Genomic DNA, 13461 nt, shown 5'->3' on the forward strand with positions numbered 1-13461 from the left:
TAGTTCTGAAACAGTTTGGCAATCATCAAAACACGAATGCACTTGGACTTATCAATTTCCTCCTTTTTGATGATGACAAACTTTTAGACTATGTTCCCTCTGAGAGCCAGATCTCACTTGTTCCCCCCTGTGACGCAGACCATCATTTTCAAGGAATCCATAAACATGTTAGCAACAAAATACACATATATCGGAAGACCAGGTCACCCACTGAAGGGTCCTTCAATTAGCATATATCAATCTTCCAGTTATTTCCCTTATTCCCTTCCCCCTTAATTACATCATGTGCACCGTTTTCAACAAGCACACTATTTTATTTCCCCCTTTTGGCATCATCAAAAAGGGGAGTTGGCACAAACAAAAGAAGTTCAGCATTATGAACTCAGAGCCACTAGGGAAACACTATCATGAGAAGTAAGAGAAACATGCAAGTAGTTAGACTGGCACACAACATAGTAAAAAGCCCAAATAATTAATACAGATACATAGCATAGTAGCCAAATCAGAAAATGCATGAAGGAGAAATTGTCATGAGTGCTAGAACATTGTCACACAGAAACAGAAAACAGGGAATAGGATTCAAAAAGGCACAGGAAGATGAATTTGACATGAACAAGCTAAGGAGCTTTGGGCTTCTGTGAATTTTGGGCTAGGGCTTTGAGAAAATTGTTCATTCATTTTCACCATTGACACTTTGATCCTCGATCATCTGATTCTTGAGCTCATCCACCTTCAATGTCAGCTTCTCATTGTCTGACTTGAGCCTCTCAATTTCCAGTTTTGCAGCTTTTAGAGCACCCTAAGAACTAACTTCTTTCTCTTTCTCAGATAGCCGAGCTTGAAGGACAACATTCTCAGCCTTTACCCTTTGTAGTTCAGCAGTAAAGAGGATCTCTTGAGCCTCAAGCAATTTTGAGATTGTGGAGACACTTCCCATACCTATTTTCTTAGGTATACACTCACACTCTTCCAGAGTTCCCATGGAAAACATATGCTTCTTAGTGCCAGCAGTAGCGTTATCTATCCTGACCTTAAAGTGAGCAAATACTTAGGTTAGAAGAAAACCATATGGGAGCCTATGTTGACCCCCTGGTGCCCTCTCCACCTTGATGATATGCTCAATCATAATAGCAGGAAGGTTGATAGGTTGGTAATTAGTCAATGCCTCCATGATGACCAGGTCTTTGATAAAATTCTTGGTGTGACCCTCTTTTCTTGGAAGCAGGACTTCTTTCACCATTTCAAACATGAGCTGAAACTCTCCTTTTAGCTCTTTCTTCAAAAGTCTAGCCTTTGACCCGACATCCTTTACTCCATTCTTGACTACCATAACCTTGAAGTCACTTGAAGCTTCTACCTTTCCATTTATGGTTCTCAACCCTTTAGTAGGAACTTTCAGAATTTCTACCAAAATCTTTTCCTCCAACACAAATTTAGTCCCACTAACTGATGCAATGAGAGTACTGAGATCATCGGAGTAGCAGAGATTTTCATAGAATTCAGAAACTTGTTCCTCATACACACTCGGTACAGGTGGAGCAAAGAGATGACTCCATCCCTGAAATTCAACAATTTCAATCAGTTCTTTTCATTCTAGATTTTTGTGCAACTTTAGGGTCAAGCACCTTTCCCAAAGAACACCTTTTGTTTTCCCAGAGTTTCTGTTCTCTCAATTTCACTTTGAGCAATAATTTTGCTCACCCTTTGCTCATTTAAGGAACCAGATTCCTTAATCATCTTACTCTTTCTCTTCTTTGAAGGGTTTGATTCATTTGTCGACCTATCACCCTTAGCTAGTGTGACCCTTGACTTACTGTTCCTCTTCTTAGCAATTTCCCTCACAAGTGAGACATCTTCCGCTTCTGCTTATTTCTCTTTATCATTACCTTTGGCAACTTCAGTCTCCACATCCACTAACTCAATTTCATCAATCAATCTACTCTTTGTCTGAGAACCCCTAGCTCTTTTTCTACCCTTGGCTATACTTGCTTGAAGAGAGCCGATTCAAGAAATTTGCCTTTGTTTTTTAATGCTTACTTCCGCCGGTTCTTGGTGCGGTTCGACCAAAGGTAATTCTCATCGAGGATGTAGATCCTTTGGTTTCTTTGACCTTTTCTTTATTTTAAAGACAAAAGGTATCTCATCTTTATCAGACTCATCAAAGATACACACGTTGACCATGATCTTTCTCTGGTGACATCTCAATAAGAGGTACGACATCATGAGGTACAGGCTCAGGACTTAGGATCAGGTCTAGGTTCCTCCTAGATAACCCTGGTGCCTCATCCCACACAAGAGCTATCATAGGTCCAGTTTCAAGGGTTCCTCGTGAAGATGGAACTGGTCTCTCATTTATTTCTTGTGAAGACCTCACATTTTCTAACTTACTCATGGTACACATGGTCTGAGCAAGTTTTTCCATAAGAGCAACATCACTACTCATCCTACAAAAACGTCCCTGACTAATCCCAGAAATAGTACTATCTACTTTTATGGGAGACTCATCCATTGACTCTTCTACTCCTTTATCAAGATCAACATAATAAGAGTTACCTTTTTCCACATTTTTTTGTCAATCTCAGTGGTTTGTTCCTCTTTGTCATGCGTGACTTTTCTTTCAACAGATCCTGAAGAGACCAGATCCTCTTTAGCTTGATTTAATTTCTCTGTGTTCTCGAACGGTTGACTAGTAACTTCTATACTATTGTCCTGTTCTTCTCTTTCGTTAGTTGTTTGAAGGTATTTAAACACTGATACTGTATGCCCACTGCTGACCGAGTCAGGTTTTTCGATTTGGACAGAGGTAACTGAAGAGGGTACAGTTTTTCTGCGGGTTTGACTGGAGACAGATGATTTTGAGGAGGAGGTACCAAGATTTAAATTGATGGAGTTTGGGATTTGGGGAGAGCATGTGCTGGTTTGATTCAGGAGGATTTTGAGTGGTGAATCCTTCACTTAACATAATCGATGGTTTGATTTGAGAAGGAATGGGAGGAGTTTTAAAAGAATAAGAGAGAGCAGGTTTGTAATCGAAGAGGAGAAGTGAGAAGATATGTTTGGATTTTCAATTTCAAGTGAGGAGAAAGGGAATGCAGTCGTGGGTATTTGAGAAGGAACAAAGACGAATGGGTCGGGTCGATATAGAGAAGGTGTAGCATTTTGGGGAGGATTTTCAAAAAGCTGACTTGGCACTTAAATGACATTTTCAATTTTATACAAATGCTGAAAAGGCTACTAACCTGGGCTACAGAGACAAGGTCTCTGAGATTATTTCGGCAAAGACTTTGAAATGTGCCATGTCACTTCTGCTTAAGTTGTTCTGAGACATGCATGTGTGTATACCTATAACAGTATAGAAGTGTGTTAGATATCGCTGAAAAACACTTTTTATAGGATTTTACCACTCCTCTTAACCTAGCCATTTTCAGCAACGTCCTTTTACGCATTCAAACGGCTTACGTTTGGAGCTTTGCTCTGTATCTAGTGAGAATATTTCAACATTTTCTCTTAGAAGTATCCCGTGTTCTGAATCACAGAAGGGTGTATTGTCATGTTTTCTAATTCCAGTGACACACCCTCTCTTTGGCAATTACTTGAGTGAGAAAGCAATATTCATTTTTTTGATCTTCTCCCCTTTTCACACTCCAGCCTTCCATCACAACTGCTAACTCAGCTTGGGACCACATTCCAGATTGGGTCCCTTAGAATAATGAGTGGAGTGAGTTGAACTCCCCTTTTCTTGCTCAGGGAAGTGTACTACTTCTTGATGCAGTAAGAATTCCTCCTCTCCCGATTTCTATTTAGCAGTGTCTTCATTGTGTAGATAGTTAGAGATGCTCATCTTCTGAAGTCCGTGCCCTTGTTTGTCTTTTGTACTTAAGAGATCCATGGATATGGTTGAGGAACGGGTCTCTTGCAAGATATTCACCTCGTTAAGGATTTTCTGGAGTTGATTTTCTCTTGTAGCTTCTTCAACCTGTTCCCTTAGATTATAATGCTGTCACACCCCAAATCCTGATAGGGCATGATGGGCACCCGACCCTTACTTAGAGTCGAGCGAACCCACTGGCTCTCGTTATACTCATAATCTCACTGGACTTTCAGGTCATGAATTGAAATGCATAACGGAAGCTTTTTAGAAAAAAAATATTCTATTCGTCTTTCTTAACCAAGGAAACTGTAATCATACGAAATCTGTAAAGTTATGTATAAGGAGGCATCGACTTAAATAGCCGCCTACAAGACTGGCATACTGTATACATGACTCTGTCTGCAAAGTCTCTAACGTAAATCATTATACCATGACATGGATACTCTGACTCGGCAACACTCCGGAAAGAAATGGAGCTCGCCAATCCAGCTGGAACATCTTCTAGCCATATCCTCTACTCTCGTTCGTATACACCGCGTGGCATGAAACGCGGCGTCCACAAAGAAGGGACGTCGCACGAATAATGTACCGAGTATGTAAGGCATGAATAATATCATAGTATAGATATGAAAAGTAACAATGAGTAAGAGAGATAACACGAACATCCGGATGCCTCATAAGGCGATGTCATGCATGCTTAGCCTTTTTAAAAAAACATTTCATACATATACATAGTAACATGCCGGCCATAAAGGCTCGGTGTGAAAGTAACATGCCGGTCGTGAAGGCTCGGTGTGATATATAAGTAGTATTATGCCCGGCCATTTAAGGCTCGGTGTTATCATCGTTAGCTGCGTCCCGGTGCCTCCCGCGTCCGGGGCAATATCATAACATGCCCACCGCAAAGGTGTGTGTGCACATCTACGTGCCTGCCCGCCGACTATAGCGCGGCGCGGTGTGAGAAAATACATACATATATATAAAGCATGCATGAGAGCCCAATCAAAAGCCACAATTATATCGGAGTGACGTAAGGTCGGTAGCCTCCGAATATATTATGGAATACTCATCGTCACTTTGTCTCACCTTGAAGGAACAATTGATTTAAGGTGAGACTATCAATGGAGAATAGAACTAAGAGAAAACATAGAGTAGACCATAAATCTCATAGGGCATCAAGTCATGTACTTTTGGAATCTTAAAAGAAATAGTCATCATCCATGAACAAAATTGAGACATCAAGAAATAGTTCAACGTTCTCATATCGTCATCGAAAACATATACTTGGAACCTTCAAACATGAAGTCGTTCTCATGATAGTCATCATAATAATATATAGCTCAGGTACATGGAAATCTCTGTGAATAAAATTATCTCATAACAACATGAAATCCGTATGCCTTGGAGCTTGGATAAATAAATCCCTCATGATCATCATCATGGTTATCATATAAGAAATTATTCAACTCTACCATCATAGAAACTTTAAAAGTCATGAATCTCTAACATTCTTGAAATGAGAGTTTTCATGGAATTCAAGCATAGTTTGGTAAGAAAAGAATCATGCCTTTGGAAGCTCAATAACATCATAAGGATCGCGAGATTCGTGGATTTCTAGCATTTGCGGAAACAATGATATTATGGTACGACATAAAGGTTTATAACGAAAGGATCATGCCTTTAGAAAGAAGGGGACTAGCCTTAACATACCTGGAAGATACTTCTCGATTTCCAACTTATTTCCTGTCTTGCAACTCACTTAAGAATTATTCGTAGCCTCGTAATCTACATATAGAACCATTCATAATATCATTAGGATCATCGTCATACGCTCGTCTTAAATACTTAATGAAAGTCCTTTTAGATTCTGTCGAAATTCGGGCAGCATTTCCCCTGTTTATGTGCCTAGCCCAAAATTCCAATTCAACCACCAACAGCATCAATCAACAAAACCAATAGTAATAACATCATTTCCAACACCAACATATGCCATAAAACAGCCCACACACTGTTTTTTCTAAATTTCCCAACCAACCAACTTGGGATACGATTAATTAATAACTTTATTTCCGTAAAGAACACTACTAAAAAAACAGCGTTTAGTGACGGACGTACTCCGTCGCTAATCAGCATATATCTGTTGCTAAACATGTGTTGCGACGGATTAGCGACGGAATGGCGTCTGTTACGATTTTGCGCGTTGCTAACCTATTAGCGACGAAAAATTGAAATCCGTTGCAAACTTAGCGACGAGTAGCGACGTATGAGATCCGTTGCACATTATAGCAACGGATTATTTTTGTTGCTATTGTTATAAATTCCGTGACTAATTTCATATTTCATTTCGTCGTTTTAGTAAATTAGCGACGAAAACCATTGTCGCTATTCCGTCGCAAAATATTGAATTATTTGTGTGCATTTAGCGACAATAGAATATTTGTCCCTCTAGCAACGACCAAAAAATCAAGTCGCAAATCTGTCACAAATATTTTTCTTCTATTTTTTTTTTTTTTTTAAATACGCCTGTTGAAACATACTAAATACAAATTAATAAATACCCTTAAAAATAAATGACATTCACATAAAATAATATTTATAAAAAAAGTTCAAAATAGATAGCGAAATCTCAATCGTTAAGTCCAAAACACCGACAACACCAAGCTATCAACTACCAAAAGAACCCACACATCCATCAAGTATTGTTAGTGCATAAGTTTGTTCTTTCCAACAAAAAGCGGATAACATAAAAAACTAATGCATGGGTGAAGGACTACGATCACCATCAGAAACTAAAGGATCAACATCGTCAACGTTGGCAGTAGTAGGAGGAGGCACTATGGGTGTCACAACTGATGGTTTGTCGACAGGAGTATTTGGATGATGTGATGGTGAAGAAATCACTCCGCGTGCCTTCTCAATAAATAAAGGAAGCAAGCGATCAATCGGTGTAGGAATCAATCGCATCACTAACTCCTCCATATTTTCTGTAGGTGCTGATTGAGAAGTTGAAGGTGCTGCTGATGCTGAAGCATTAAAGGCAAAATTGACGCAAAGATTTGGCCCATAATAACTTTGTGCTTGAGATCCAAGACCATATATTCTTCTCTTCCTTGTTCCCCCAGCAGCTTCGTAATATGCTTCACATTGATCAATATCAGACTGAGACTGTGATTTTTCCCGTAATATTTCTTGATATCTTTCCTGTAATAATTAGTTAAATTAAAACATCAAGAATACTAACCATTCAATTTTACCAAATAAAAAGAGAAATGAATTCCAAAGATAAAAGAGCAGATATTTATCCATTTTTCGTTGGTGTACAAGTAATACAGACTAACAGGCACAAGGTTGCATAAATGCAGCACTTGTTGCTGCTGCGAGTCAGCAGGGGAACGACGAACATCAATTAACTGCACAATTATGCTAAACACAGTCTTTATGCTCATCAGTTCATCAGTCTTAACAACATCCTAAGCCAGATTTCTATTCATTTATATCCAGGATTTCTTTCACAAGTTAAGCAAAGGATCATGCTTCATGGTTCACATGCTTCAGGTAAGAAAAAGAAGTCAAAGCTTGCAAAACAGTGAAAAGGAGCATGCTAAGAAGCTGGTAGCCATCAATGAGCTCAAGAAAAAGAGAGAAGAAATGAAAATTCAATTGGCAAATAAGGAATTTTCGAGGGAAAAGGAAGAGACTTTCAGAAAATTGACTGAGAAGTATCAAAGTGAAGTTGAGTTCAGTCATTTTTCAGAACTACCAAGTACTGGAAGAAGGCTTATCAACATGGATAAGTTTCATATTCCCAACCTTAGCCATATTCCCAACCAAGTACTGCTATTGTATGGTTTTTAATGGGCAGTATTAGCTATGCTCATTCCTATTGAAAACTTGCAATATCTGGCTAAGTTTGACACATATAGTAATACAAAACTACATAGCATTACAACTACTGAGAGGAACAAGAAGCACTTACATATTGAGCTGGTTTGATGACACTGGTTTGTGGTTAACAGCAAACAAATGCATGGAAGCAAACCAAGTTCATATAGTGATAGATGCTGGGAAATGATTCATAGCATAAAATTTGTTTATTGTTGTGCTTTTATTTTGACAGTGTTACTTGTACAGCTGATTGGTTTCGTTTGATATATAATAATAACCACTAAGCAACTTAGTCGTATATTTTGGGGTGATTTAATAAGGAGACATAAGGCTGGTGAGGTGGAGAGAAAGGGACTGTGCTGGTGGTGTATGTGGTTTGCTTGTACAGAAAAAAAAAAAAAAAAAAAGGGTGAAGAAAAGGCTGGAAACAGACTGCTGGTGTGACAAACTTTACACATCACTAGGAATTGCATTAGAAAGCTGGTTTGGAGCAAGGAAAGTCAACAAAGAGCACATGAAGGACATCAAGCAGCAGCATGGGTATTATATGCAACAGTGGCCACAGAAGCTTGGAGGTGTTTTGCAGATAACTTGGACACAAAAGGGTGCTGAGTATACAACTCAAGGTGGCCAGGAAAGAAAATGGCATGATGTTAAAAAAAAAAAAAAAAATCTGGTGTTTCTTGCAACATGCTACTGATATGATTCAACATGGAGACACAAGGGTGGTGAGGTGGAGAGAGTAATGGAAAAATGCACCCTGGTAATAAAAATCACAAAGGTTTGCTGGATCAAACTAGAATTTGGCAAGGTTAAACTCAACACTGATGGCAGTGCATTTGGGAATCCTGGACCTACTGGTACTGGTGAGATTATAATGGCTTATGCCATACCTTTGGGGATTAGGACCAACAATAATGCAGAAATTGAAGCCTGACCTGATCTGGGAAGGGTAAAACTAAACACTGATGGCAGTGCTTTAGGTAATCCTGGAAAATTGGTGCTGAGGGCATACTAACAGATCATGAAGGGAGCATCATTGTTGTTTTCCCTTGGAGAAGGAAACAATAATTTGCTGTAATGAGAGACTGCTGTAGTTTGCTGCAATGTCAGCCTGCATTTGCAGTGACTGCTGTAGCTTTGCAGCAATGCCTGCAATTGACATCAGAATTCATGGAGAAATTCACCAGAAGTTGTGGCTTAACCTGATTAACATGATTTGGTGCATGCTGCATCTGATTTGTTATTTGACTGCTGGTGTGATGGCAAGGAGATTGCGGGGATTCCTTGGCATAACTCATGAAACTTAATTATGAAACAAGGAGATTGCAGGTTTGACTCAAAAGAACAAATCACAAGAACAAAATTTACTGCTGGTGTGAATCAGGAATCAGGAGAAAAAAAAAAAGGGAGGCTGCAATAAAATGTGCAGCAACTGCAAGGAATCAATGCAGAGCTGGGAGATACAACTTGCTGCATATCCTTAGCTGCATACTAAGAGACCATGAAGGGAGTATCATTGCTCTAATGCAACTATAAGAATCGGCTATGGAGAGATGCGGTACTTTCTTTGCTACGGGATTTGGTTTGGGACTATGTTTATGCAAAGAAGGTGATGTTTGGTCTTTGGATTGGAAAGAATACATTATCATCATGTTCAAATCCTTTTGGAGGAGAACATGGTGATATATTTTTTCACTAACATTTTTTCTTTTTTGCGGGGCTAAGGTACGTATGGACATTCAATTTCTTCTGTAAAGTAGGAAATGATGTGGTACAGGCTGGAGCAGTCTCTCTTTCCATTGATCCTACATCTATAGGAAGGGATATGGGAAGTGATGTTATGATAGCACAAGGGGAAACAAAGACTGCAAGCAGATGTCTTTCAACAAATAAGTCATAGGGGCACAAATTGTTAACTCAGGGCAAGCTTGAAACGAACAAATGTCACAATCTCAAAGGCTACAGATTAGCAAATCTCTTGAAGAACTGAGTCCACGGTTTTCTAATCTTGTTAGGCAAGTTTAAGACTAGTAGCGACGGATGCAGATTTTCTACTACGGTCACATCGCAATTTGATACATTGATGAGAATCTAGGATCACATTACAGCTTCCAAGAAGATATTAACACCACAACGGAATCATGACAACGGAATCACATGGTATGACACACATGATGAGTTAACGGTTTGCGGGGAATTTCGAAAATGCGAATACATGACAACACAAGCGTAGTTTTCATCAAATTCAATTTTGGCCATACTTGCTCATCAGTTGTAGAAAAAATGTAGCAGTTCTTTGTCATCAACAACTGCTATTTATCATTTTATACAAATCAATAGTCAAGTTACTGTACAGAGAGAGAGGAGATAAATAAACTTAAGTGAGAAGAACTTCAATACAGGCAACAATACCTCAACAACAACAGCTAAAATGCAGAACCTTCAATGAGTAGCACGTCAATGAATTCTGACCAGCTGTCCACTACGTATCTGTAATATAAATAACATCAGGAGGATTCTATCAAAGGTTGAACTAAAACTATAATGGCATTTATCAAACAACATAGTCGCATAGTACACTACAAGATTCAGTAAGTAATGATGAAAGTGGTAAAATAGGTTAAAGAAAACAATAAAGAAAAACTGTGGTGCAAATCAAAACACTCAACCATCCATCAGAAAATTTTTACACCCAAATCTTAAGCAAAATACAATAAAGATACAACAACACATGTTACTAAGCATTAGTCACTATCTGTTCCTTCTTCGAACTCTTCCTCATCCTCCGTAGTTTCCTATCTCGTTTCATACTCTTCTTCGCTTTCATACTCTTCTTCGATTTCAAACTCTTCTTCCGTAGATTCATTTTGGATTTCATGATGCTACGGCAATAACCTATCATCGATGGGTTCATCCATTACAATTGCATTCCCGTTTGGATCATATAAGAGTATATTTTCATCAATCGAAACATTCATATCTATCTCGTGGACTTCAACTTCTTCAACTTGGAATGGAACATTCAAATCTGGAGCTGTCACCATTACTTCCTCATCGGCTAATTCAACAACATTTCGAGGTTTGACTTTCAACACAGCGACCCAATCATCCTTATCCTTTTCTTGCTAGGATACGACACATAACACACTTGAGTTGCTTGCATCGCAAGAATAAAAGGTTCATATTTTTTATATCGGCGACGATGATTAACATCAACCAATTTGTCTTGATTATGCTTTTTAACACCAACATCCATAGTTGGATCAAACCATTCACGAGTTGAATAACACGGTTTGCTTTAAAGGATCTTCACGAAATTCCACTTGTATAATCTCTTTTATCCGTCCATAGTAATCACCAAAATTTGGATCCGAGATACAAACTCCAATCGTTCATTGTTGATCTTGCGCTACCATGGTTGTTCGTGTGAAATTTGTATCCATTAGTAAAATACACAGAATGACATGTAGCGCCTATTAGTGGTCCATGAGCAAGACTACGCAAGAATTTATTCTCAATATGGTTGCAGCGGACCTATTTGGAAAAATGTAAGACTTAGTTAAATTTTGAGAATTTAATAACATATTGTATAAAAATTAATGATTGTTGAAACTTACATATTCCTTGAACCATATAGAGAAATATGCTTCAAGGCTCTCATCTATTTGACCTTGAGATAGATTCGGGAATTCTCCTTGCAGACGTTGCACATACATACTTCAATATTGCTATAAGATTGCGAACTCGAACCCTGACCAAAGTTGGGTCCAGCTGCATCCAAGACCATTTGTCGGTATGGATCATCGAATCCCGATTCAGGTTGATAACCATCATGCAAATCATTACCAGAAGCTATCTCACCGATCACATCTTTTTCCCCTTGATACTCCCAAACAAAATAGTCCTCAACAAATCCAAAATTAAAAAGTGATATTCAACGATTTCAACATCCATGTATTTAATGTTGTGACATTTTTTACATGGACATCTAACCTTGTTACCGCTCATGTAATTTCGTTAGAAAGTGCAAATTGGATAAAATTATCTACACCGGTTACAAAGCTAGAATTTATACCCCCTCGGCCATCCAACCTATTGTACATCCAATCACGCTCTAGATTATTCATGTTCCTATTAATGTTGACATAAACGGTGGCAATCAAATTAATGTTCGTCTTCATATCATTAATACAACCGAATGACCTCTAAATGGAAGAACAAGCCGAAATAACTTAGTGAAACAGACCATATCATTCACCTTTTAGTTAAAAAAAAAAATGACAAACTGAAATTAACAAAACTGAAAATCAAACAAAAAAAAATCGAGTAAGAAACCCGAGTTCACTAACACTGATTTCAAATCACAGATTATATAAAGAATGTTGAGTTCTTCAAGCTTTTTCTCGACATGCAATAAATTAAAACAAACTTTAACCACCAAATAATATTATCCTACAAGATTTAGCACAAACAAAGGTCGAATTTCCATTTTCATCGATTTTCGCCCAAATAGAGATTCCCAATACTTAACCTCCAAATAAATTATAAACCCAACGGTTTTCAACACACCCAACTTCGATTTTAGCCAAAAAAACACTTAAAACACTCTGTCATTTAGATAATAAGCAAGAAAACACGGATATCTTAATTTCGTTTTAGATTTAATGTCGTAAAACACAAAGAAGGAGGTAAAGAAGAAAGAAAAGCTCGCCATAACACATACAAAAATCAAAACATACCTTTCCTTTAGATAAAAATTGCAGTAGAAGAAGAGAAAAACACAATGTAAACCCTAGATTCACATTATTTTGATCTATGTTGTGCTCTCTCTCTCTCTATGTTACCAATTTCGCACAGTCTATCTCTCTATCCGTGTTGGCTACTGTGTTGGAAATGAAAGAATGCGTAACCTAGCTAGGAGATATCTTTTGTTTTTTACATTTAACGACGGAATAGCGACGGATTTTACAATCCGTCGCTAAATAATACATTGATTTCTTTTAATAGTTAATATTGCGACAAAATTTTCCGTTGCTGCAAATATATATTTTTTTCTAGAAAAATTAAAGGCCTAGCGACGGATATTTCGTTCTTTGAATCCGTCGCTAATTAAAAATAAAATTTGTCGCGCCTCTTACATTGCTAAATCAGTAAATTTAAGGCGCCAAAAATTCGCGCTAATTATTAGTAACGAAACTCATTTTTCGTTGCTAATCCGTCGCTATATAATGAGATAAAATTTTAGTTTCTTTTTTTGCGACAAAATGAGGTATCCGTAGCTAATCCGTCGTTAATTAGCAACAGAATATGGTCTGTCGCTAATATTCCGTCACTAAACGCTGATTTTTTAGTAGTGGAAGTCGAAATTAATACTAACAACATCAATAACAACATTCTCAACATCCTACAAGATAAATATATGTATTTTTCATCCAAATTTCTCTTCAACCCTCAATCCATAATCCAACAACATCAACACAACAACTATAATCTTTATTCTTTCAAATATCCCTTAATCAAACTTAATAAAAAGAGGGATTTGAAGATTCATACCTTGTTTTATGAAGGCAGCCCAAATCTTCATCATTTTCGTGTTCCCAAGCCACTCCAACATTAAACGAAATTATATTCGCGACTACGGGTTGCCCGGACCTCGATTGATACTTCGTTACTTGAAATTTCAGTCAAAATCCTCAATTTTT

At 37.9% G+C, this 13461-nt stretch overlaps 1 long non-coding RNA gene across 1 annotated transcript; it reads right to left on the reverse strand.

Moving 5' to 3' along the window:
• Positions 1-6447: 6447 nt before the first annotated feature.
• Positions 6448-12847, reverse strand: LOC132063210 (uncharacterized). The gene is made up of 3 exons (XR_009416350.1): positions 12499-12847; positions 10172-10793; positions 6448-7072 (listed from the first exon to the last, which is right to left on the reverse strand). It is a non-coding gene; the product is annotated as an uncharacterized LOC132063210 (long non-coding RNA).
• Between the last annotated feature and the right edge of the window lie 614 nt (positions 12848-13461).

The sequence above is a fragment of the Lycium ferocissimum genome, chromosome 7 (genome assembly GCF_029784015.1).
Source record: "Lycium ferocissimum isolate CSIRO_LF1 chromosome 7, AGI_CSIRO_Lferr_CH_V1, whole genome shotgun sequence".
NCBI lineage: Eukaryota > Viridiplantae > Streptophyta > Magnoliopsida > Solanales > Solanaceae > Lycium > Lycium ferocissimum.